General features: G+C 41.9%; 1 protein-coding gene across 2 annotated transcripts in view; it reads right to left on the reverse strand.

Moving 5' to 3' along the window:
• LOC129769998 (cell adhesion molecule Dscam2) overlaps positions 1-25,103 on the reverse strand; it is a 188,629-nt gene that overhangs the window by 144,058 nt on the left and 19,468 nt on the right. The gene's annotated exons all lie outside the window — the stretch shown is intronic.

The raw sequence follows: 25,103 nt of genomic DNA on the forward strand, positions 1-25,103 counted from the left end.
CCTCGTAGGCACAGCGTTTCTTGGGTGATGTCGATGGCTGCTGTTTCCGTGTGTTGGTAGCTCTCCGTTTGAACCCGGCTGGTGGCCCGCTCTTGTACCTCGCCCTCCAGTCGCTGGCCGCTCGCTCTTACGCTCGTTCCAGGACCACCTCCAGTTCGGGGACCCTCCTGGGGCAATCGTATTCTAAGTTTTGTTCGTGAACGTAGCTCCATTTTCTGGGTGTATCTGCTTTGCCCGAGAAACAGCGGGTTGGAAAGGTATATTAGAGTCCACCCTTGCCAGAGGAACCTTTTCGGGGCACCACCCCTAACATGGAGACAGACACACCCTAAGCCTCCAATGACCCGGGAGGCCTTCCCCGGGAGAGATATAGCGCTATGACTCGCTCGCACCCCCTCACTTAGCCACTTTCGACACCCGTTCTCGGAGCCAAGACCAGGTGTGTGTTTCCAGTGCACGCCCGATCTAAAAATGTCGTCATATGATCTTCGTGAAGGCGTGAGATAGGAACATTTGAAACCAACGGGTAGGCTCCTACCCTAGTGTTGATCCCCATTTGAAAACCTACTTTTGACGTAGAACTACGTCTTTCATATAGGGTGCCAAATCAGAAAACACTTTCATATAGGGTGCCAAATCACATTTTTATGAAATAAAGTTAACGTTAATAACTATTTTTGCCACGAACGGATTTTGGCGATTTACATACTAAACGAATCGGAAATTCCCTAAGATTTGTTTAAAATGCTATACATTAGAATCCCCTGGTTTGTAAATGGTTAAAATTCAGGAAAACTTTAAGCGTTTTCATTTTCTCATACATTTGTTCTGTTCATTTGTGTGCTTTCCCGAACAGAGCTGTCAATAACGAGCAACTTATCGACGACCAACGAAGGGGGAATCGTAGGATTTAAAGTCTCCGTGAACAAAGGAAAAGTAGAAGAATGAAGGGGAATACTTGCCTAGAGTATAAACAGTAGATCTCGCTGAGGCAAATTTTCATTCAGCATCGGACTGTTGAGCAATCCAGTTCACTTTGCTTTCGCTGCGCTTCGATCTATGTTTGTACCCCACCAGTGGTGATTCAACTTGGATATCGTCGTGTGGTTTTTTCAGTTCGTTTCTCGCGTTATTCGCATCGTGTGTTTTTCTCTCCGCGTCATAAATTGGACGCTGTGTGATGAGAAAGAAGAAGAGGAAGGCAGGCTCGAGCCCTGCAAAAAACGAACGCATTGCCAGGGGCAATAAAATTTCGAGGCAAGCGTAAAGTAATGAGGCACGCGATGTTGGTGCAGTGAAAAGCGCTCTCACTAAACCGAGCCTTCGCGAGTATGACACCGAATCGAGCAACAGCAAAGTAGGCGATTTCGGAGCGTTGGTCGAAAATGTAAACGCCGTTACCCAGGCAGCAACCAAAATCAAGCTCCCCCGCCGGTGGTGAAGGCGGTCGCTCTTGACAAACTCACCAGCGAATTTGCATCGATGGATGTTACAGCAGAGTAAGAATTATTCAGTCTTTTTCCAAGCAGTTAACATTGTTTGTTTTCCACCATCGTAAGGGCTTCGTTGGTGCCTTTGAGAATGCATCAATGCATTAAACTGACGTTCTGGAGAAGCAGGCGTTAAGGTTGTGCGCCAAAAATTATTTGGAGAAAACCAAGCATCTTGAATGTCTTACTGGAATGTTATGAGTTATTTGGGTTCGCGTACCGGTCGCAAATCTGCCTTCAACTAGGATTGCATTTGCGCTAATCTTTATCATAATGAAGCAATGCATGTTTAGTCACCAAGGAAGTAAATGTCGTTCTAGAATTTTGTATGTAATTAGGTTTCGCTTACCAGTAGCAATACTTCCTCCACTAAGGGTGACAGCTGTGCTTCTCTCGAGCATGAGAAAGTAATGCAACTTTTTTCGAGGCCAGTAATATCAACAGAAGCGTTTCTTTTGAGAATAGCGCAAAATGATGAGAAGTGTTTATATTCCTAATAATTTCAAGTCACCAATGTAATGGCTTTGTATGCATGCTATGGCGAACGCTTGTTTGGCGCTCGGTTTACGTTGTACGTACGATACCTAGAGGTGCGATTCCACTGATGCAATACTAAATAACATGTAACATGATATTTGATACTTGCTAGTGTTGTCATTGTTGTTGTTTCCATGCGGTGCCAAAGATATATTGATGTAGGTATAAGATTTGGAATAATGGTGCTGGTGGAACATGTATATAATCGACTGTAGCCGAGTCTATGTCTATTGCGAAAAAGGCCACCGGAATATCGTTCGAGGTTAATTTTCAATGCATTGACATGAAATAAATTGCGACATGATCAGCTAGTGTATTGTTTTGCTAGGGCAAGAATGAATCATCAATCAATTATCGTCTACTGATTCTACAATGAAAAAACCATTTCAGAGATTATTCTACTAAGTAGTTGTTTCTAAAATTTCACAGCATTATAAAATAATATCAGAAGGTATAAACAAGCGATTTATATAAAATAACACCGTAGTTCTACGTCAACAATGCGGTCGTATCTTGGACACAACCTCCTATAATTTTTTGGCAGACTTATCTCACTTCTCAACTAGGCGAACCTAGCCAGAATATTCACCTGCCCCCGGGGTTCTGAATGCCAAAAGGGGACTAGGCCAGAGCTGCATTTTTTCATCAATGTCACTGACAACTGACGAGGCACGTTAGTCACTTCCTACTGACAAAATTCTCGGTCAAATGGTGACTGACAGAGTTCGATGCAACAATTTGCCTGTTACTGATTTTTGTCAATACGCTTTGACCGATCAAGTAGGCGGTAAAATTGTCCATAATGAATTGATGATTGTCGCAGATTGAATTTTATTTTCATCGAGCAAAGCTTCGATTTTCATTCCGGTTGTTGTTTCTTATATTTACTGAAGTAAATACTATGTCGAACACGCGATAACGTGTGAGCGATTGCAAACCATTTAGACAACGGAATATATAATTGACCAAAGCTTGAACAATCTCCACATGCTGAAATAATGAAGAAATTTCTCTTTTCGTTGAAATTTCTGCCCGATATCGAAATTCACGCATTTGAAAGTCCGTTTAGACTCATTTATATCATTTGTTCTACTCGAAGTATTAGCATTTTACATAAAAATGGTATTCTGGTACCATCGTGAACAAATGCATCCTGGTAAACGTGTAAACTTCCATTACATCAGGGGACATGGTATTTCTTGTCTTGACGATCATAGTGCGCTGACTTGCAACATGCTTTGATGGTCAAAACACTCTGACAAACTATTTAGCATCAAAGAGTGAGCAATTTGTTTTGTCGGTTTATATTTTGTTGCACGTCGTTTGGTGGTAATGTTGCAATGGTCGTCATAGTAGCCCAAATATATGCAGTGACTGTGACAAATTGCAGCTCTGGACTAGGCTCTGCAGAATGTACGTATCTGCATGCTCGTGCTGTATTAGTCCTGACCGAGAAATTGTCGGACAATCGCGCAGGTGCTAAGAATGACAGACTTTTGGATGCCTGCCAATTCCTTCTCGATGTTTAACACCTTTAGCGCTTCCAGGGACAATTCAAGTTCTAGAGAGAACGACTGGAACAATTCTTATCCCTTAGCTCCCACAGTTCCTTAAACTCCACAGCCAATGGCCGGTACTTGCAGATTTTGCGACAATGGGTCTCCTCCAGATTCTGGTTCAGTGGAATAGCGACATCGATGATGGTGACTTTGCGGTCACTCTTGTCGTAAACCATTATATCTGGGCGGTTGTGGTGGATCGAGAGGTCGGTCAGAACAGTGCGATCCCAGTACAGCTTGAAACGGTCATTTTCCAGGACAGGTGCAGGCAGGTACCGGTAGTTTGGTACGTTGTCTTCCAGTAGCGTTGAGGAAACTCCTCAGGACACAGTTCACTCGACTCAAGAACTTGTCTCGCAGCTCCGTCTTGATGTCGGCGTGGCGAATGCGTCGATGACTCCACATGCGCTGCCAACTTACGAGTGTGTGCTGACGAGGAATGTGAAAATAATGATGCTGCTCAGTATTTTGTACAGACTCGATAGGCACGTTATCGGTCTGTACTTTGATGGGTTCAATGTGTTGCTGTCTTTCGGGAGGAGGAGGAAAGTAACGCCACGGGTGGCGAATTCAAGGAGGTTTTGTGTGTCACGTAGCACCTTATTGAAGCATTCAGCTATCTTTCGATGTGCGACGGTCAGCTTCTTGTGCCAGAAGTTCTGAACACCATCGGGCCCGGTGCTGCCCAGTTCCTCAGATATCGCGAGGCTTTGCGGGCATCATTCTCTCCGACGATGATAGCTGGCATCTCTCCAATTTCACCACAACTCTCCTCCTCCCGTCTTAACACGACGAGGTTCATCAAACGTTCACATCGGCGTTTCTGAGGAACAGGTATAGATGAAGCCTTACTAGGATCACGGCTACCTAAGATATCCCAGACGGAGTGAAAGTTATGGATTACTCCATAACCGCCCAGCTTAGCTCACCTCCATCTAATTTGTCTCAGGGTCGGCTTCCGAACTACGGGGGACTCCCTGTACCGCGGACGACACTACCACAACCGAAAGAGAAGTTCAATAGGGCTGGTTCGAAATGGAAAAATATGTGAAAACTACTAAATCATTTACAATTTACAATTTTTATTCAATAGTTTCTTCGTTGCGGCGCCGTTCGTCGACCGTTGGGCTCTTCGATGAACACGTGGTTGATGGTTGATGAAACGGAGAGAGAGGAGAGACTTTCGGCACGTACCTTGGTCGTGGGTTGAACTGTGATACCACAGACGGATTTGACAGCGAATTGCGGTTCTGTTGTAGAAATCGCTGGATTAACTGCAGCGCTTAACCTGCGCATGGGCGGCTGGAGGTTTCCTAATCCGGGGACACGCTTGGAAACAGCGTGGCGTGAACCGATACGTTCCTGTTTTCTTTGTCACACACCCAGGAGTATAACACTCACTGTAAATATACACTTTCTAACAGCGTTTACTTCCCTATCTTCGTATAGTTGTTCGTCGTTTCCAGACTCCAGCTAAAGTCCCCGAAGTCTTTTACATTTCCTTCCACGAAACCTTGATCCTTCTTTCATTTCCCGTCTACTCTCCTCTCTCAATCCTTCCTCTCTCCTATTCCTCTCTCTCTCTCTCCCACTTCCGGAACATCATCCACTCATTATCATTTTGCCCGCCACTAAACTCAAGGGGACTGACAATCATCGTAGATTACAATTCCGAATTAGTACAAACACTTATAATTATGGTTAGTAGATACAAAAAAAAACAATTTATGGAACAAAACTAACGTTAACAACAATAAACAATGTTGAACCAGCCAGCAATAAACAAAACAAATATTTAACTTAAATACTAGATTTTGTTTTTCACGAAATTTACATTATTTTTGTTCGCAAATTGAACTACCCTTTTTGTTGTGTCATTGGTCGGTAACAATTCTCCCCTCGGTAGGGTAGAAAAATTATGCTAATAATAATAGTTTCGCACAACACCCACTCCATCCGTGAAACTCTGAATCGGATTCTGGATCATGTTTTTTTTTCTAGTATCTGTTAATCACCTCGATCCATTTCCATACCTTTAACTGCCATATCTCGCCATACTTGCTCCCGATCACTCTACACCAGAGAAAAATTGTCATATTACTACTCACCAGCTTCTGCCTAATTCCTTTTCATCCTCTCTGTTCTAAACCGAGAAAACCCTAACTAATTACCAGCATTACCATTTACTCTCTACACTCAAAAGACGCGTCCGTCTAAAAAAAATCATTCATTCGTTCCTTTCACCAGTTCCCATTCATTCCCTAAGTCTAATCGTTCGAGACAAAAATAACCGTTCCTGTTTTCATAACTACGCGTAACCCTAAAGGGATAATATATTTATTACTACCTCCACTTATAAGTTCTCCGAACAACTATATCATGTGGTTCGGGGTCATAAGGCATCAACGTTGAATATTTCAACTCCGCTCAGTTTCCAGCACAAATTCTGATGAGAACTGTCTGCTACTGACCATCAGCGTCTCGATGACTCCGGTCTCCAGCGAACCCACATTATTGTCAGTTGATCGGATCCCCTATTCATTGAGAATTTTTTTTAAAAAAATCAAAATTCCAACACCAAACTATTCGAACCGCGGTTTTCAAATGCTGAGTTGGTGAATTCTGCCTTGTCTGTCATCAGATATCGTCTAGCATCACTGAATAAACAGTGGTTAGAGATGTGATCTGCTATGTGACAGATCGTAATGAAACGAACAATGAAAAAGACATTTGTCAAATTTATGACAAGTGGTTTTGTTTTGTTATTATGAAATGGAACTAGAAGCATCGTGGGGCGAAAAGTATTTTGCCTTTTCTAAGGATATACAACTAATCTCCTTTTTATTTCTAGGTGGATCAAACGATCGATCGGGAAGGCGAACAGACGCGATTTTCAAAAATACGACCGAAATGGAAGGATCAGTGAAACTCTACGATTTCAGCGATGATGTGTTGTGAAACAAAACCTGTTATGTTAGAAGGACAAATAAATCACCCTTGTTTCAAGTGGGCAGCAGGCCACACTCCCAAGGATTTTCCACCGATTTCCTCTAGTTCATAAGAAGAATTACCAATTCTTCTCTTTATTCGTGCTGGTAAAAACAGTGGACCATATTTCGCGTTATAGGCTTCGCTCGCATTCGATTGCTTCATGTTGCGTCTGTATACGAGTTGACCCGCTTGAAAAGTTTTAGCATAAGTTCGGTGTCGCAAATTGTACCGAGTTTTCCCCACTTCATGTGATTTTGCCAAGTTCTTATTTACCAATTCATAGATGCGGCTGAACAACTGTTTTCGTGACTCTGTTCTCTCATTGATGGAAGCTTCATCTTTCTTCATCTTTTTTTTTTTTTTTAATTCGTTTATTTTTACAGGCTCAGTTACTTAAGTTTAAAGGAGCCGAATTCTTAAATATAATTTTAAAACTATATGTATAAACAATTTTCTTACATCTATGGTTAGTAAGGTGGAAAACCGATTACTCGCGGTGTACTCGAGTTTAGGAGGGTGACATATTTTCAGGAGAAGGATGGGATATAAGGAAATTGTAACAATGTTGATGAACACTCAATTTATAAATCTATTCGTATATCTATAGTGTATTTACATTTCAACTTATTCTACTATTTATAGCAAGGGGACGAATTACCCGCAAAGGAAGGAAAGGAGGGTATAAGGATGTAGGGGCAATCACACACGAAGATCTATAGCTTTAAGGAAAACATATATATGGGACATGTAATCAAGGTCTAACCGAGCCAACACATCTCTCACCGGCACATTGGGCTGTCTTCCTCGGGCCCGAAGGGAGTTTTTTAAATTCGATCTGGCGACCAGATACACCTCGCACGACCAAACAATGTGCTCGATGTCGTGATAACCTTGGCCACAAACGCAGAGATTGCTGCTGGCAAGATTGAAACGGAAGAGTAGTGCATCTAACGAACAGTGATTGGACATGAGTCGGGAGAAGGTGCGAATAAAGTCCCGACTCAAGTCCAGACTTTTGAACCACGGTTTGAGGCTAACCTTAGGGATAATCGAGTGAAACCACCGGCCCAATTCATCTTCATTCCACTTGCGTTGCCAGTTAGCGATGGTATTTTTGCGGACTAAAGAATAAAATTCATTGAAGGCGATTTGACGCTGATAAATATCGCCTTCAATTGCACCTACCTTTGCTAATGAGTCAGCCCTCTCATTACCCGGAATGGAGCAATGTGAAGGGACCCAGATAAAGGTAATGACATAACAGCGTCTGGATAAAGCACTCAAAATTTCTCGTATTCTCTCAAGGAAGTACGGCGAGTGCTTTTTCGGCCTCACTGAACGGATAGCTTCGACAGAGCTAAGACTATCCGTTACAATGTAATAGTGTTCAACAGGTCGTGAGGCGACGCTGTCCAGCGCCCAATGAATTGCTGCCAATTCAGCAATATACACTGAGCAAGGATTCTGAAGACTGTGTGAGGTGCTAAAAAATTCGTTGAACACTCCAAATCCTGTGGACTCGTTTATAGTGGACCCATCAGTAAAGTACATATTATCACAATTGATACCCCCATACTTTTCATCGAAGATCGTTGGAGCGATCCTCGATCGTTGCTAATCTGAATATCCATGGATATCTTGCTTCATGGACAGATCAAAATGCACAGAGGAATTGATGTAGTCAGGGAAACAAACACGGTTGGGAATATACGAAGAAGGATCAACCTGCATGGAGATGAATTCATGATATGAACTCATGAATCCGGAGTGAAAATTTAGCTCGATCAGCTGCTCAAAATTTCCGATCACCAATGGGTTCATGACCTTACACCGGATGAAGAACCGAAGAGATAATAAATTGAAGCGATCTTTTAGTGGGAGTAGGCCTGCCAAAACCTCGAGACTCATGGTATGCGTTGAGGGCATACATCCCAACGCGATACGGAGACAAAGATACTGAATTCGCTCGAGTTTAATGAGATGTGTTTTGGCAGCTGATTGAAAACAGAAACTGCCATGCTCCATCACTGGATTCGGGATGGGCTCCCCACCAGGTGCCGGTAATTGTACGGAGAAAGTTTATTCTTTGTTGGCATTTTTTACTCAGATACCTAATATGGGCCCCCCAAGTACATTTGGACTCGAACCAGACCCCAAGATACTTGAATGACATAGCATGAGTGATCGGTTTACCCAAAAGTTGAAGCTTTGGTTTTGCTGGTCTATGCTTCCTAGAAAAAAATATCATCTCTGTTTTCTCCGTGGAGAATTCGATCCCTAGACCAATGGCCCAGGCTGAAAAATTGTTCAAAGTATCTTGTAAGGGTCCTTGCAGGTCAGATTCGTTTGATCCTATGACAGACACCACTCCATCATCTGCAAGTTGTCTTAGGCTGCAATTTTGTGTAAGGCAATTGTCGATGTCGCTTACATAGAAGTTGTACAAAAGGGGGCTTAAACATGAGCCCTGGGGGAGGCCCATGTAAGAGACCCGACTTACTGCCGAATCTCCGTGAGAAAAGTTCAAATGTTTCTCACAAAGCAAGTTATATAACATATTATTCAATAGAGGCGGCAAACCCCGAGAGTGTAATTTGTCCGACAAAACCTCTATTGAAACAGAATCGAAGGCCCCCTTTATGTCCAAGAATACTGAAGCCATTTGTTTTTTTTCGGCGTAAGCCATTTGAATTTCTGAAGAAAGCAACGCAAGACAATCATTCGTCCCCTTGCCCCTGCGGAACCCATATTGTGTATCTGAGAGTAGGCCATTCGTTTCAACCCATCGATCAAGGCGAAACAAGATCATTTTCTCCAACAATTTCCGTATACAAGACAGCATTGCTATTGGGCGGTACGAATTGAAGTCGGACGCGGGTTTTCCGGGTTTTTGAATAGCTATAACTCGTACTTGTCTCCAATCATCTGGAACAATATTATTCTCCAGAAACCGATTGAATAAATTCAACAAGCGATGTTTCGCCACATCAGGGAGGTTTTTCAGCAAGTTGAACTTAATTCTATCCGATCCCGGAGCAGAATTGTTACATGAGAGCAGAGCAAGAGAGAATTCTACCATCGAAAACTCGGAATCAAGATCGCACCTACCTTGTGGTATATCTCGAACAATTTTTTGCACAGGAGCGGAATCAGGACAAACCTTCCGTGCAAAATTGAAAATCCATCGATGTGAATATTCTTCGCTTTCATTCGTTGAAGAGCGATTTCTCATGTTTCGAGCCACTTTCCATAATTTTTTCATTGACGTTTCTCGTGACAAACCTCCCACGAAATTTCGCCAATAAGCACGTTTTTTCCCTTTGATTAAGTTTTTAAATTGATCTTCAAGGGCTAAATACGTTTGAAAATTTTCAGGGGTTCCACGTTTCCGAAAAGCTTTAAATGCATTCGATTTTTCTACATAAAGCATGGAACATTGGCTATCCCACCATAGATTGGGAGGCCTTCGGGAAATGGTGGAACCTGGGATGGGATATTATTTTTTATTTTATATATATATATATTTTTTCCAGTCAATGTGTCTTGTGAGGTCATATGCCATGTTTATAGATTCAGAAGAATTCGACCCAATGGTGATGGAAATTTTGATTGGCAAGTGATCACTACCGTTGGGGTTCTGGATTACATTCCACTTGCAATCTAACGATACTGAATTCGAGCAAAGCGAGAGGTCAAGAGCACTTGGGTTAGCAGGAGGTTTAGGTACACGTGTTGTTTCCCCAGTATTCAAAACGGTCATATTGAAGCTGTTACAAAGGTCATATATCAACGATGAACGATTGTCGTCGTACTGTTCCCCCCAGGCAGTTCCGTGAGAGTTGAAGTCTCCCAAGATCAATCGTGGCTCAGGAAGGAGTGAGCACATGTCAACAAGTTGCTTGCGGCTAACCGCAGCTCTCGGAGGCCAATACAAGCTGACAATACAAAGGTCTTTGCCTCTGATGTTTGCATGACAAGCAACAGCTTCGATCCCTCCAATAGGTGGAAGGTCAATTCTAAAAAATGAGTGGCACTTATTGATCCCCAAAAGCACCCCTCCGTATCTATCATCACGGTCCAAGCGTATAATATTAAAATCGTGGAAAGAGATATCATCTCGCGAAGAAAGCCAAGTTTCGGACAGAGCAAAAACATCACAATTGTAGTTATGAATTAAAATTTTGAATGTATCCAATTTAGGGATAAGACTACGACAATTCCACTGTAAAACAGTGATATCTCCGACCTCTCTATTTGAATTAGACATCAAGATAATCATTGCAAGGAGGGGCCATGTTTGCATCAATTGTTGCAAAATTGTCTTTAATACTAGAAGCATTGAGATGACAAGGGTTCTGATGGAGTCGGAAACATTAAAACACTTGAAGATTTGGTCCAAAAGGTCAGACAACTTTATAAATCCCGATTGGGAAGTTGAACTGGACGGAAAAATAGGGACAGTTGGGGTTTTTGATGTCCCCTCGAGTGCTGGGCCATTCGAAGGTGAATTATTCTCACGGAAACCAGGAGGAACCTGATTTTGCTTGTCCGCTGCACTCGATTTTTTAGGCATGCTAACAGGGGGTATCACCGGAGGGGCTTGTCCTTGAACTTTGGGAGTGGTCACATTTTTGCGCCGGGGATTCCCTTGGAAAATGAACGGTGTGCCCCCGTTAGCTGTGTCCGCTTCTATTTCGTCAACGGGCAACGTGGCGAAGACATTTTGTGTGTTGATTGGTTGTTGTTGTTGGGCCAGTGGAGAAGCGCCCTTTAAAATATCCGCTAAAGTGCGTTTCGAGCGTTCCTTCAAAGAGCGCTTCTGTTTCTCCCAGCGACTCTTGTAATTTTCACAGACTGAGAGCTCGTGTGGGGATCCCCCGCAATATGGACATTTATGCTCAGTCGCACTGCAGGATTTCCCCTCATGTTGCTCTCCGCAAGTGGCACAGCGCTCCTTGTTGGCACAATAATCCGAAGTGTGACCAACTGACTTGCATTTGTTGCAAGTCATGGGCTTTGGCACGAAGAGTCGCACAGGTAGTCTCAATTTGTCCACCATAACGTAGTCAGGGAGGGCGGACCCAGCAAAGGTGACTCGAAACGAGTCGGACGGCGTAAATTTAGTTTGGTCCCCATCATGGGAAAGTTTCCCGAGTTGGCGACAGTCCAAGATTTTCACTTCCATTGAGGGGAGCTTCTTGAACTTGCCTTTTCCTTCTGCTTTTATTTGTTCGCTCGTCAGACCCGTTTCAGTTATCACCCCCTCAATTTCTACGTTATGGGAGGGTATAAATGTTCGATATTCGAGAGTGAAATGTTGATCAGCAACAATCTCGTTTGCGTGTTTCCGTTCATTCACGACAACTCGCAATTTGTTCGGTCTAACCCTGCGAATTTCAGATACAGAAGTGTATCTGGCCAGATCTTTCATGATCTGAATCACGTTAAGGTTTTTTCCTTTCGGTTTTGGCCGGAGGAAAACAACCCAAGGGCCAGTTCCAGGTGCATCTTCTGGATAAACTCTGACACGTGGAGCGGAGACAACAGAGGGGGAAGACGAGGACGAGGACGAGGACGAGGATGAGGATGAGGACGAGGACGAGGATTGGGTTGGATCGGAAGCATCAGAAGGGGGAAGCGAAATCGATGATGGGAGAGGGGGAGTGGAAGTAACAGTGGGTTGAGAAGGGAGGCTTGCAATTTTCTTAGAGGGGGGCTTGGTAGGATGAGCGGATTCGTCCCCAGAAGAATTATCTTCCTTATGAGGGACTCGTTTATGTTTTTTCCCAGATCTTGTATGAGATTCATTATCGGAGATCTCCATCTCTGGAGATCCTCCACTATTCTCCATTTTACAAAAATTTCTGTCTTATTTCTAAATTATTTTTGATTTTAACAATAATCTTAAAAAAAAATAGCAAAAAAAAATTATGATAATAATATCAAACAATGAACAAATGAATTGAATAATAATATTAATAATAAATATGTGTACCTTAATATATAAGTTGTTCCAATAATGCGCTCTACTGCCCTAATCAGGGAGAGACAGAGGCTACGCGCTACGGAGACAACACAATAGCGCAAGAAAAGCTTACGCAGCCACGTGATGATGAATCCCGTTTGCGACAGTCACGCGATGGCGATCCCGTTATGCCGAATCAGTTCAACAGCCGCAATCCGGCTCGCTGCAAGAGCGCTGCTTCCTTTGTTCCTTCGTTCCTCTTCACAAAAGGTCAGGTCGAAAGCGGACAGCAATGACCTTCACTCGTACACGATTCACTCGTACCAATAGCACAATAGCAAAAGTGGCAACGCACAATACCGAAACTGAACTTTACTCGTCAAGAGTTGGATAGCGAATGAAGCTTCATCTTCTTTCACACCAAATTGATGATCGGTACCTTTTGCAAATGCTTCGTGACCGTGGATTACAAAATACGGTGTCAATTCCGTAGAGGAGTGAACTGAAGTGTTCAGTACGGTTTCTATTTCGGCCAGTTTACTGTCCCAGAGTCTCTGGTCTTCTCGAACGTATGTTCTAATGGCAGCATTGACTGTTCGATTTACCCTCTCTACGGAGTTGGCTTGAGAGTGGTATTTCGAATTCAGCCAATGCCTGACATCGAACTGCTCGAGGAAGCCTTTGAACTCCCGAGATAGAAATACGGAAGCGTTGTCGCTTATGATCACTTCCGGGGTAGAAAACCGGAAGAACCATTGCTCCTTTAAAATTTGACACAACGAATGACTGCTGATGTTTTTGACTGGAGTCAGCATTATCCACTTACTAAAGAGATCAATCGTTACCAGTATGTATTGGTTTTCCCGTTTACTTCTTGGCAAAGGTCCAATAAAATCGGTAGCAATAATTTGCCAGGGGTGGGAGGTGATTCTTTGGTCACCCATAGTGGGGACCGTGGGCACACAAGAAGCTTTTACTTCCTTGCATGTTGAGCATGCATTCACATATTCTCTGACGTCTCGTGACATCCTTGACCAATAGAATTTTAATTTAATTCTTGCTAATGTTTTTTGGAAGCCTAAATGCATTGCCTGATCGTGACATTCATTTAAAACATTTCTCCTTTTATCTGGAGAAACTACAATTTTCCATTCAAATCTGTAATTGTATGGATGGTTTGGTGTAGATACAAATTTGTACAATATGTCCTGTTCTACACGGAAATCAGCGTATTCATCTGGCTGCTCAAGAACTTTCTGCTTCATGCTCTCATACCACGTCGAGTCTGGCTCGTTTGACACTACAGCAACGCAACGTGATAACGCATCGGGGACAACATTTTCTCTCCCCTTCCGGTATACGATGGTCATGTCGTATTGCTGTAGAGTCAAACTCCACCTGCTACAACGTGATGAGGTTTTCCATTTGTTGTGGAGCATATGTGTTAAGGCCGATGAATCAGTGATTAGGGTGAAGTGAGATCCTTCGATATATCCACGAAACGCTTCGATAGACAAGAGAGCCGCAAGGGCCTCCTTTTCACACGCGTGGTAGTTCTTTTGGGGTGTGGTAAGTTTGTGTGAGAAGTATGCAATCACCCGCTCTTGTTCATCTAATGTTTGTGTCAATACCCCGGCTACCGCAATATCCGAAGCATCAGTTTGTATAACAAATTCCTGGCTAAAATCTGGACTAACCAATAATGGTGGGGAAATAAGTTTCTCTTTGATTTGGCAGAAGGCTTCTTCCGCATCATCGTTCCATGCCAAAATTTTGCTTTTGGTTTTAAGCAAATCTGTAAGTGATGCAGTGACACCACTAAAATCGTTAATGAAACGGCGATAATAGTTTGCCATTCCTAGGAACCTACGTAGTTTCGTCACTGTAGTCGGACGTTCAAATTCGACAATCGGTCGAACTTTGTCCGGGTTCACTTTTATTCCATCCGTGGATAGAAGGTATCCTAGAAATGGCAACTCTTTGACTCCGAATCGTGATTTTTCCAAATTTATAGATAAATTCGCTTTCTCTAGACGCTTCGCAATCTCACAAAGCAACCGCAAGTGTTCCTCGAACGTTTCGTTTACCACGACGATGTCGTCTAGGTAAACGAACACGTTCGGTTCCAATTCACCGTGTCCCAAGACCTGGTCCATCAGTCTCGACAAAGTGGCGGGACTGTTGACCAAGCCGAACGGTAAACGCGTGAATTGGAACATCCCTCTGCCCTGAATGCTAAATGCTGTGTATCGTCGTGAGTTTTTTTCCAAAGCGATCTGAAGGAAAGCTTCTGACAAATCGATCGTACTCAGGTAGTTGGCTTTTGGCAACTGACCTAAAATACGACCAGGATGGGGCAGAGGGTAGGCGTCCTTGACAGTGCGTTCATTGATTTTTCTCGCGTCTAGACACAAACGAATCTTTCCAGAAGGCTTGATTACGGGTACTACATTTAATGACCATTCAGAGTGGCATCTCTCTAATATTCCTAACTTAAGCATACGATTCAATTTTTCTGTCACTTTTTCTCTAATCTTTGGTGACATCGTATACGGATACTGTCGTGCCGGAGGACTGTTTTTCCATTGCTCTTGGATCTCTATCGAGTGTTTCAATAGAGGGGTAATGGATAAAGAATCTGGTGTGGCCACTTTGAAAGAGTTTTTCACTTCAGCGAGCCTACGTGATTCTTCAGAGGAAAGTATGGACACAGTCTCAGGTGTCCTTAAGCGGTCCTCATAATCGTGAACCGCGACAACATTTTGAATTTGGGGGAAAATTTTGAAACGTGACCAAAAATTCATCCCCAACAAACAATCTAATAATAAATTTTTCACTGCAATGGTAGGAACAACTTTAATGTTTCCATTAAATTGGAAGGGTAAATGTATTTCTCCTAATATGTCGAGAAAATTACCATTCGCTGTTCGTAACTTTATCGGTTGGGCTGGGTTCATTAACTTAGCTCGAGGTAAACGCGAAAACAACAAATCACTAATTAAGGTGCGGTTACTACCGGAATCAAGTAACCCCGTTACACGTATACCATGGATACTGACCTGAGCAAAAGGTCGATTATCCTCCGAATTGGGCAACATGATTTGTAAAATTTGAGGTACACTGTTGGAATATAGATTTTGAGAAACTGGTTCACAAAATTCGGAAATTGGAACTAACAAATTTGAATTTACGCAGAATCCGTCAACGGCCGGCGCTTTTCGGTCGCCTGGAGACCGTTTTTTCGACAGTACGGACAGTGCTGCGAATTGAAACCTTTGAATCCGCAGACGTAGCAGATCAATCCTACGATTGAACGACATTCTTCAATGTGGTGGGATGATTGACGGCAATTCAGACATACATTTACTGAAGGTGGGTTGTATCCTGCGACCAAATATTCTTTTTTGGCTGGACCTTCTCTTGGGTTTTCAGAGTTTTTCTTTTGATTTGTAACTGGTTTCTTCATTGTTTCGTGATTTGATACAGAAGTTTGTGGTGATTTCGAAGTCCTTTCAGACTTAGTAGATTTCCAACTGTCAGTTTTGGGCTGATAAGCACTTCGATTAATCGAGTTCATTTTTGTTGTGGGTGGGTTCTTTTGGGTTATTAAATTCACTGATTTTTCTGTAGCAAACATCTTGTGATACAGTGAAAAATTTGACGCATCAATAATATGACCTGCTTCAATAAGCTGAGGGATATCATAAATCGGCTGCCATAACAGAGCCTTTTTGTAGTCTATACGTAAATTCCTTTTTAATATATCAAGTTTTTCTCGCTCATCCATTGAGACTATCATGGATCGAAACATTTTTTCCATATCGAAATAATATTCTTGGAAAGACTCACTTCTTTGCTGGCGTCTCTGATATATTCGAGAACGTACCAACGTGTCAAGTTCCGGATGTACAAAGGACTTCCGTAACTCGTACATCAAATGATTCCAGTTGAGCAATCTACCACCGGATCGCATAGATAAATACCAACTAGCAGCTGGTCCGGTGAACAGATGAAACGCTGAATCAAAAAGTTCCTCATCGGAAACCCGTTCGGAGAGAGCTAGCTGTTGTACAAGGGATAAAAATTCATTGAGCTTCAACCCCTGATCCGTTCCTGAATATTTCTCTATATTCCATTGAGAAACTGGTAATGTTCGATGAAGCGTGGTAGCACGCGCATTATCTGTTGAGGAATTCACCGAAAATCTGGAAGGGTTGGCCTGAAGGTTAGTAGGTTGCCAAATGAAACTGTTCACAGGTAACGCATTATTTGGTACATAGGATTGAATTGAGCTACGCGTAGAATAAGGATAATTTTCATTCCCTCTCGTTTGTTCGCATCGAGATGGTTCATAACATTTGTTCACGAATGAACTGTGGATGTTCATTCTGGAGTAGGGTAATTCGTTGGTTTGATGAACGTGGTGAATAGTAGGGGTGGGTATGTTTTTTGAAGGAAAATTCAAATGAAAACCATCTAAATGTCCGGAAGTTGTCGGATGAATGGAAGTAGACACTATCGGTCGAGAATATTGAGACACGGTAATCGTGTTAACTATGGAAGAAAACGAAACTTTAGGAATTGTCCCGGTGTACATGCTAATTGAAGTGGATGGATTGGTGTTAGTGTAAACCGTATTCGAAAGACAGTGTGACGATGTTACCACACTACTTTGAACCGTTCGTAAGCAAGAATTGTTGCTATATTTTCTAGATTGGTTGAGTTCGCTCTCTAATGCCAATAAAGCGTCTCGAATATTGTTCATATCGGTTTGCTCAGGCGACTTGTCTAACACACCTAGTCGTCGTAGGCAATCAATCATATCTAATTCTGCTGTACTCCAACTCCAGTGTAGTTCCTTTAGCGGTTCCCTATTTCCATCTGTCGGATCCGGTACACTACACACACCCATCACTTCAACATTCTCATCATCATTTGATTCAACATTTCCACGGACACCTTCTTCGGAATTTCTTTCCTGCGATACTTCAATAACAGTTGTATTAGTGTCATCACTTCCGAAATATCTATTTAGATACCCAATCACTTTCAACAACAATCGTTCAGCGTTTTGTTTCACAACGTCACTCGCATTATCACTTAACACCCTCAATCTGTTCGCCAAATGTAACAATACCGATAAAATTTTCGGGGCTATCTGATTACCCGACAAAGCGAATTCAGCATCCGAAATCTTCAGCTGACAAATATCCAATTCTTTTACCGCATCGTTTATCAACATTTCCGTCATTATTCCCTGCTCTCTTTCCTGTCTGAAAGCATCTCGAATTATTCGTCTTCGTCTAGTCATCGACGTATCTCCTGAAAGAATAATATTACGCATACCAAGTTCACGATCCAACTCATCACCATCCAAAAAATCTACTCTCATTTTCAAATAGAAATCCTGCACATTATCTACAGTAAATCTGTTTTCTGACTCCATCGTATTTTCTACTATTGCGTTCTAACTGCAATTAATCGCTGGTGTATTTCACAAATGTAGTGGTGAGAAACACTGACAATCCTATCTCAAGCTCAAAGTAATCGTTAACAGTAGGTTACGTATAGCAATCGCTAGTAATTTACTTTCACGGCGTTTTCAACAGACAATTCTCACGCGATCGGTTTTTCGAAGCAAAGATTTTAACAGAATCCGTTGATCAAAGTTAAACTTCAAGAATAGTTATCGTACTTATGTATGTCGAGACGAATGACAATTTAAGTCTCGAGTCTCCCGTAGGTCCGGTGAAAATATTCTAACAGAATGTTAGAATATTTTCTGTGTTTTTCGAGGATCGCCAATTGAAAGTTATGGATTACTCCATAACCGCCCAGCTTAGCTCACCTCTATCTAATTTGTCTCAGGGTCGGTTTCCGAACTACGGGGGACTCCCTGTACCGCGGACGACACTACCACAACCGAAAGAGAAGTTCAATAGGGCTGGTACGAAATGGAAAAATATGTGAAAACTACTAAATCATTTACAATTTACAATTTTTATTCAATAGTTTCTTCGTTGCGGCGCCGTTCGTCGACCGTTGGGCTCTTCGATGAACACGTGGTTGATGGTTGATGAAACGGAGAGAGAGGAGAGACTTTCGGCACGTACCTTGGTCGTGGGTTGAACTGTGATACCACAGACGGATTTGACAGCGAATTGCGGTTCTGTTGTAGAAATCGCTGGATTAACTGCAGCGCTTAACCTGCGCACGGGCGGCTGGAGGTTTCCTAATCCGGGGGCACGCTTGGAAACAGCGTGGCGTGAACCGGAACGTCCCTGTTTTCTTTGTCACACACCCAGGAGTATAACACTCACTGTAAATATACACTTTCTAACAGCGTTTACTTCCCTATCTTCGTATAGTTGTTCGTCGTTTCCAGACTCCAGCTAAAGTCCCCGAGGTCTTTTACATTTCCTTCCACGAAACCTTGATCCTTCTTTCATTTCCCGTCTACTCTCCTCTCTCAATCCTTCCTCTCTCCTATTCCTCTCTCTCTCTCCCACTTCCGGAACATCATCCACTCATTATCATTTTGCCCGCCGCTAAACTCAAGGGGACTGACAATCATCGTAGATTACAATTCCGAATTAGTACAAACACTTATAATTATGGTTAGTAGATACAAAAAAAACAATTTATGGAACAAAACTAACGTTAACAACAATAAACAATGTTGAATCAGCCAGTAATAAACAAAACAAATATTTAACTTCAATACTAGATTTTGTTTTTCACGAAATTTACATTATTTTTGTTCGCAAATTGAACTACCCTTTTTGTTGTGTCATTGGTCGGTAACAGGGGATATCCGATTGTCTGCCTTGTGCTCTCAGTGCTCTAGAGAGCTGAGAGCGAGCAGCATGGAACCGGATACACGACCAGACAATATGCTCGATGTCGTGGTAGCCATCGCCACAATCACAAAGATTGTTTGCTGCAAGCCCAATGCGATAGAGATGCGCGTTTAGGTTTAAGTCATTGGACATAAGCCGAGATATCACGCAAATGAAATCACGACCTACATTCAATCGCTTGAACCATACACTCGTGGAGATCTTAAGGATAATCGTGTGTAAGCAACGACCGAACTCATCTTCACTCCACATGCGCTGCCAACTTTCGAGTGTGTACTGACGAGGAATGTGAAAATAATCGTTATAAGCAATTTGCCTTTCAAAAAGTGTGCCTTCTGAAGCGCCTTAGCTAGCGAGTCCGCTTTCTCATTCCCCGGAATCGAGCAATGAGAGCTAAGGTTATCTTGAATAATTTTTCGACTAAAACACTCAATAGATATCTTATTCTTGTTAGGAAATAAGATGAGCGCTTATCAACTTTCATTGAGCGGATTGCCTCTATTGAGCTGAGACTGTCTGAAAAAATAAAATAATGGTCGATGGGCAGTGTTTCAATGATCCCTAGAGCATAGTATATCGCACCCATTTCAGCGACATACACGGAACAAAGATCTTTGAGTTTGAAAGAGGCACTGGAATTTTCATTGAAGATGCCGAAGATAGTGGACCCGTTTATGAATGAACCGTCAGTAAAAAACATTGTATCAGATCTAACTTTTCCATATTTTTCCGAAAATATCGACGGAATAACATTAGAGCTAAATGATCTGGGGTTCCATGAATTTTTTGTCGCATGGACAGATCATAAATGACGTGGAATTGCAAAAGTATGGGAAGCAAACTTGGTAGGAGATGCCTGGTGAAGGGTGCATGTCGTGGGTAAGGTACTCATGGTATAAATACATAAAAGTTGACTGAGGAGTCAGTTGAAGTAGATTTTCGAAGTAATCAATCACCAATTGTAAGTAGCGGCTTGTTCAGAGGCTATTGTTACCTCAGGGTCGGCACTTCACCAGAAACACGAAACGGACTCATGGCTTATGCGGTAGAAGGTAGAATAACTATATCATAGGATTTGTGTATAATAAGAAAAGAATGGTAAGTATTATATGTAGGATAAATGATCTTGGTTTGTCCAATTTGGGGTGTGTTTACGCAACTAGTAAATGCAAATCGATTTTTCTTCATGAAAATCACACATAATCGATACGAGTTTGGGTTTGTTGAAAAGCCACAAGTCTCTAGTTGCTAATACTACCATAAGGTGTTGAAATTGTTCAAATTTTTATGTTTTTTAAAGATTTTCCTTAAAGAAGAATTATGATCATGGTTTGACCACCTCTGATCATGGTTTGCCCAAAAAAATGATCATGGTTTGTCCGGTTTTAGAAATCTCCATTTTTGAATGAAAACATTCGAATTCACAATTAGATGTTGCATTTATCATTGCTTGAGTTTACTGTCATCATATTGATTCATTCATAATTTAGGCTTTCTTCAGAATATTGCCTTTTCTTGGCCATTTTAGAAGTGTTCACCTCAACACAATCAACACAGAAAAACCATACTTCTGCTATGCGCGAAGCACACCATAAACAAACATAAACAAACTGCAGCGCGCCAAGCGGTTGCCATAGAAATCATGTGGACAAAACAACATTATTGAATTGGACAACTCATGATCAGAATTGAGTTCATCAAAATGCGTTAATTTAATGGTTTAGCTATGTAAATCCGATACAAATGGTGAGCAAGCATGATGTTTACAATATTTATAAGTGTTGTAATCCAGAAAAGGTCTGAATACGTGCCAAATAATCATCTGGTGATCGATTAAAAGTTAGCTCGAATGAGGGGCGCATTGACACAAATAGAAGGTGTATTTTTTAATCCTTTAAAACATGTGATTTCGTAAAAATATACTATAAAACTACTATAAATCATGTAAAAGGCAATTTCATTTCTATGTTTCGAAACATTCGAAGGCCTTATTTGACACAGGAGCGTTGAATTAGAGCATTCAAAAAAGTGGGCAAACCATGATCATATTTTCGACTGGACAAACCAAGATCATTTACCCTATATATTTTTTTTATTTATTTTTTCCAAGTTAGTAGGATTAGTTCAACGATGCGGCCAAACAGGAGCTGCTGGAACGCAGGTAAGTTGTCGGATACGGAGAAGAGAGAGAGGTTGGTTTGTGGTTTCTTGGGTTATTCACGCAAGGTGCCCGCAGACGGTGGTCGATCTCATCGGTTTAGCCCGGTTTTCACCGCACTGTTACCTAGAAAACTTCCGATCGACCCACCCGAACTCGTGTGGGTTAACGATGACGTTTGGGGCTCGTTGCCCACCGGCACTTTTTCAAGGTACCTCCACCGTCGGATATTTGCGAGGAGGGCGGATGTCACTCGGTGTGGACGGTTCCTAGGAGCTGCGACTTTCCGGCCCCTATTTACTCTCGCACTTCCACTTTCCAAGTAACTTCAACTTTACTTTTTTCTTTAAATCTAAATCGATCCGATTTCTTAAACGGCCCGTGAGCCAAAAAGAGTCGAGTCCTCCTTCTTTCCTTTAAAGCTCGAATCGTTCTTTCTTCTCTTCATTTTCATCTCTCTTCTCTTAAATATTTTCTCCTCTCTCACTATTTCTCTCCTCCTTCTCTTCCTTTTCCGGCCGGAAATTAGCCGACCAGTCGTTAAATGTTAGAATAAGCGCTTTTGTTAATTTCACAGAGGGTTTTCGTTTGACAGCATGCAGTGTCTTGACGTATTTGACAGCAAATTGTTCGTTTCGACCCACTTATCCAAACGAAGTAGAATCATTTTCTCTAACAATTTACGAATACAGGATAACATTGCAATCGGCCTATACGAATTGTGGTCGCAAGCCGACTTGTTGGGTTTTCGTATGGCTATCACTCTCACTTGTCTCCAGTCAAGTGGGACAATATTCAGCTCCAGAAACGTATTGACCCCGGAGCTGAATTGTTACATGAGAGGAGGGCAATTGAGAATTCCACCATCGAAAAATTCTCATAGTCGCATTGGAGTGGAATGTCGCGTACGACGCTTTGTGCAGGAACGGAATCGGGACAAACCTTTCTTGCAAATTTGAAAATCCAACGGTCAGAGTATTCCTTACTCTCTTTTGTATGGTTCCATCCACGCATTCTCCTAGCCGTATCCCAAAGAGTGTTGATAGCGGTCTCCCTTGACAAACCATTGACGAACTTCCGCCAATATCCAAGCTTTTTTGCTTTAATCAGACCTTTTAGTTTGGCTTCTAGAGCTTGGTGCTTTCGAAACCATTCCACTAATCCAATTTTTGTGGGTTTTTTGAAAGCGGAAGATTTTTCAAGGTAGACCTTTGAGCATTCCTTGTCCCAACAAAGTGATGGAGAACGACGTCGTAAAGTGATAACAGAAACACGTTTCTTTTGAGCATGAAGAGCACTATCGTAAATCAAACATGATATAAAGTTATACTATTCGAGTGGAGGAAGTTCATGCATTGAAACAATTGCTTCAGATATTATTTCCGCAAATTTTCTCCAGTCAATATTTTTCGTGAGGTCATACGCAATATCAACTGACTTACGGAAAATTGATTCATTGGCGATCGATAAAATTATTGGTAGGTGTTCACTACCGTGGGGATCTTTATGGAATTTATTGGAAGAAATTTATTGAGTTCGAATATATGTTCAATTTGACAGCTGCCATCGTTGAATCGCTTTTCTTGAAGATTAAGACAACACCATTTCTAAAACCATCAATCCCGGTAGATATTACGTTATAGATCACGTGAAGTGGTAAATGCTCCAGAACATGATATCACTGTACTCAGATGCGATCAAGCTATACCATCTGGAAATAAGACAGATAAAGCTTCAGGAGTATTAGACACGAGAACACGTTTAATAAATTGTAACTTTTTTTTTTTAATTTAAATCGTTTATTTTTACAGGCTCAGTTACATAGGTTTAAAGGAGCCGAACTCCTTACTGTATTGTTACTAGTATATATACATTTTTCCTTAATTCTAATGTTAGGGTGACATATTTTCTTCAGGAAAAGGAGGGGATATGAGAATATGTTGACAATGATCACACTCACACTCTCAATCACACTCATCACACTCAATTCTTAAACCTATCTTATATCTAATATGTATTTACATTTCATCGTATTCTTAAGAAGGGATCCGATCTCTCACAAAGGAAAAGGAAAAGGAAAAACTAAGGGTATAAGGACAAACACACACGAAGATCGATAGCTTTAAGGAATACATATATTTGGGACATGTAATCAAGGTCTAACCGAGCCAACACGTCTCTCACCGGCATCATGGGCTGCCTTCCTCGGGCCCGAAGGGTGACTACTAAATTCGATCTGGCGACAAGATACAGCTCGCACGACCAAACAACGTGCTCGATGTCGTGGTAACCTTGGCCACAAACACAAAGATTGTTGTCGGCAAGATTAATACGAAAGAGTAGCGCATCTAACGAACAGTGATTGGACATGAGTCGGGAGAAGTAAATTCTAACTTAGTATTACACGAATCGTCATGGAGACGCACATCCGTGGTCTTTTATCATTGGCAAAAATTAATACCGAATCCCATACCGAGATTCGAGACCTAAATGACAGGTACGATAATCACCTGGAAATCTCGAAGACTTGAGGCAGGAAGTAATCGGAGAACCGGAATTGATTATCATTCAACTATTGGCGTCAGCTTGGGACAAATCGACCCCCAATTATGAAGCAACCATAAATTTTCTTAAGTCCCAGTGGAGGGTATTGGAAAGATGTGAGAACGTTTCTTATCTGTGATGTAGGAGTACGATAAATACGAAGATCGTTACCGGTCCCATGTAGCTTGCAATGTAACAAATTACCCGCCATGTCTGCATCGGAGAAGATCACAATGAATTGTTTCAACAACGGGCGTTTGCAACTTTCTACAGAAAGCACATTGATCTGAGGAATGTCAATCATCAAAAAATTGCCGCCAATGCCAACGACGTCATCATAAGCAGCTGCAAGAAGATGAAATCAAGCTAAACGATCCTATTTTCGATGAATTCAACGTATCCAAAATTTATTCCAAAAATTACACCAGAACAACGAAAAACGGTGTTGTTATTTACCGCAATCTATTCATTTATGGATGAAGACAAACAATCACATCAATGAAGACACAGCATAGCGGCTAGATAAGTCTCAAATCAATTTACTGACCGAGCGAGTGGTCAACATACTTGGCATTCCGAAACAACGAGTACGAATCGTTGTAATGACGAAGTAGATGTTGCATTTCAGTCGAGATGCAGAGAACATCGAGTTGAACTTCAATGTTTGGTGACACCAGGAATAATTGGACGGATCCCATCTGCCACTATAAACTTAGAGGGATGGAACATTCCAACTAACGTCGATCTGAAATTTTTCTAGCCTGGAAAATCGGCATGCTGATTGGAATGGAACTTTTCTTCAATCTTCTTCAATCTAGCTACATCACAAAACGAAGATAATTTTCATCAGTTAGGAGACTCACACCAAGATGACCATATTCACAAGTTTCATATGTCTATTTGATTAATGAGCCAATGCAGCAATGTTGGCTAATGGGGGAAGCTATAGACGCTTCTACAGTGTCGTCAGATGTACACAGTTGCGGAGAACATTTCACA

This window comes from Toxorhynchites rutilus, chromosome 2 (assembly GCF_029784135.1).
Source record: "Toxorhynchites rutilus septentrionalis strain SRP chromosome 2, ASM2978413v1, whole genome shotgun sequence".
In the NCBI taxonomy this organism is placed as follows: domain Eukaryota; kingdom Metazoa; phylum Arthropoda; class Insecta; order Diptera; family Culicidae; genus Toxorhynchites; species Toxorhynchites rutilus.